The sequence below is a fragment of the Lactuca saligna genome, chromosome 1, assembly GCF_052625555.1.
Source record: "Lactuca saligna cultivar CGN05327 chromosome 1, ASM5262555v1, whole genome shotgun sequence".
In the NCBI taxonomy this organism is placed as follows: Eukaryota; Viridiplantae; Streptophyta; class Magnoliopsida; order Asterales; family Asteraceae; genus Lactuca; species Lactuca saligna.
This window is the reverse complement of record NC_136417.1, coordinates 48,208,532-48,211,562: the sequence shown is the minus strand read 5'-3', so window position 1 is coordinate 48,211,562 and position 3,031 is coordinate 48,208,532. Positions and strand designations below refer to the sequence as shown.

Here is a 3,031-nt window from a genome sequence, read left to right as displayed (position 1 = left end):
AATAGTATTTCCGGTCCATTCAACAAGAAATATCTGTTTGAACTGGAAAGATGTCTATTAAACTGGACCTAAGATTTTAACTTAGAGTACAAGTGTACAACAATATAATCAACATTGATGTTTCTAAGTTAGATTTTATATCATAAGGTGCAAATCTAATGAAAAAACACAAAAAACCCAAAAGTTTTAAACTCGTCATTAAAATTATTAGATTAATATTAATTATAAACTATTTATTTATTTATTGTATTATAAAATATCAAACTAGCTACCGTAATCAAGTTATATCTTTTTATCCATTACTAACGTTTTTACAATTTTGTGTAATACATCAACAAAATTTGTCAAAGTATGCTATAGTTATGAATAATCGACGTTGCACTTTTTTTTGTATTACTAAAGGTATTCGAAGTTAAAGTGTGTGCATGTGACATTTATTATTAAGAAAAAATTCATCAAAAGTTCCAATCTTTACATCATCATATATCACATCACTGGTGGGTTTGGATTTGGATTTACAAGTGAAACTGAAGTAGCCAACAACTATTTGGAATCAACAACTTTTAATTTTATGAAATTTTAATCATTTTAAAAAGGTTCCTTTTACACAAACTTAAATGCTTAGCTGGCAATATTTGTGGTCGCCACTTTCTAAAGTCAGAGTTCAATTATTGGCGTATATTTCGAGGTATAAATTATTCATCTCCTTCCGAGCTAACAGGAGTAATTAATATTGGGAATTCTTTCATGACTTTCTTATTGTTTAGATCATCAAGTACACCAGATTGTAATTTCTTTCCCTTGTAGCTAGTCTGTAGTTAATCGATCAAGAAGACTTAATACTTTTGAGTTTTCAGAAGACGAAGGTACGTATAAGGAAAAAGTAAATCCATGGTGTTCGGTTTGTCTGAATCCTTACGCTTTTACATTCTATTATTTCACAAATTATGTGGTCAACTTAAATTGTTTCTAGATCTGGATTACAACTAATCTTTGTTAATTTGTAGTTCAGATGTGTTCTTTTGTATTTGTTGGTTGGAACAATTTGTTTTCTTCTCTGAATATTTTGATATCATATTGAGATTTGTTTGGACTTAACCTAAGAATCTTGTAATAATCCTGATCTTGTTTAAATTGTGATCACTAACTAATCTTCAAAAAGAGTAGAAGACGTTGTTTGAAGAAGTTTTTCAGGAAGCCAATTATTGAAGAAGTCGTTGTAATAATCCTGATCTCACTTTCTTGGGTCTGAAATCTAAATTAATTTTCGTTTTAGCAATTATGAAAATGGGTTTAAAACCTAATTATCAGCCATCCCTCCTTAATTTTCTTTTCTGTTTTCTTTAATTTGTAAAAAGTTGTACTTGATTACTAGATCTTTTTACGACGTATATGATTAAATTTTGGTATATTCTTCAGTTCATATTACAGTTTTCGCTCATATTAATTAGCATTAACATTAATTTTAAAAGAATAATGAATTATGATATATCAAGAAAAACAATACAAAGTTAAGAGTGAGTGAACTGTGTCAGAAGGTACTTACTTACCTATGTTTCACCACCACGTATCCGAATGAATATTATATTGTAGTGTCGGGTCCCACTTACAACAGTGGCTTTCACCGGAGTTTTTTCTTCTGCTCCTTGATATCAACTCTTGTAATCTCTTTCTTATACAAACATGCAAAAAAAACCCTAATCCGAATTCACAATATCGCCCCAAATTTTCCCATTTCGAAATCATCCAAGAGAGAGCTTTCTTATTGCCATTCTAATGTCGATCGACAACTTGTCGTCACCTACGCCACCGGTTCTCATACGAATTGTGAACGCCGATAACCTGGAACACGAGTTTGGTTTGATTTCATCTTTCATCGACAAATACTGTTTCGTTGTGTTGGAGACGGAGTTTTCCGGCGTCATTTTACCTCCAGCCGCCGATAACAGCGGTGTCGGCTTCCGTCACCAGAATTCTTCGGAACTCTACTACCACCTCAAAAAGACTGTAGAGGCTTATAAACCTATTCAGGTAGCCCTCACCCTGGTCGATGCCAACGGGAACCTCCCTCGTGTCGACACCGAAGAAAACCCTTCCATCTGGGGATTCAATTTCAAGGATTTTGATCCGGCGCGTGACCTACACGCCGCAGAGTGGATCCAATCCATGGAAGGAAAAGAAGTCGATTTTGAGAAGAATCGTGATTACGGGATAGATTCGGTGAAATTCGCTGAGAAACTGATGTCGTCTGGGTTGGTCTGTAATACGGATGTGGTGACATGGGTGACGTTTCACAGTGCTTATGATTTCGGCTACTTGTTGAAGATGCTCACTGGTAAAGCTTTGCCGGATGATTTGCCCCAATTTCTACTTCTTGTGGAGACCTTCTTTGGGCCTAATGTGTATGATGTTAAGCATCTGATGAAGCACTGTGTAGGTCTCCATGGTGGATTGGAGCAGGTGGCTAAGACGCTCAAGGTGGAGCCGGCGGCCGGAAAAGTTCACCTCGCCGGCGAGAATAGCTTACTGACATGGAAGGTGTTTCAGAAGATCAAGGATCTTTGCTGTGGTGAAATCGAGAGCTTTGGTGGCGTTATCTATGGATTGGAGACTTTCTGACATGCCATTAAATTAAAGATCTTTGTAGATCGATCGAGGTGAGCCTTAGAAGTATGCCTGGTGTTTAGTTCGCAGGTTTAATTTGTGAAATGTTTTTGTTTTTTCATTATACGAACAAACTGCAGTTGTCAATCTGTGTATGTTGTTATGTTATACTATCTTACATGTTTCTTTTTCTTGGATTCTTCTATCAAGCTTTCGTAAACACATGTTGTCTTTCCCGTTATATAAATGTCAAGTTCTTTAGGGTTATTAATCTTACCATATATATCAAATAGTAGTTGGATTCTCTACATTTATTGCGTTCTTAACTTCAACTGGAACTCCAAAGTCCTTAATTACTGATGTTTCTATATATATCTGCCTCCTACTTATATTACTTCCTATAATATAACATGCATTCCATTGGTAT

At 35.0% G+C, this 3,031-nt stretch overlaps 1 pseudogene; it reads left to right on the top strand.

Annotated features, from left to right (window-relative positions):
• The first annotated feature begins 680 nt into the window (after positions 1-680).
• On the top strand, positions 681-2,794 carry LOC145035712 (putative CCR4-associated factor 1 homolog 11 pseudogene; annotated as a pseudogene).
• Positions 2,795-3,031: the final 237 nt, after the last annotated feature.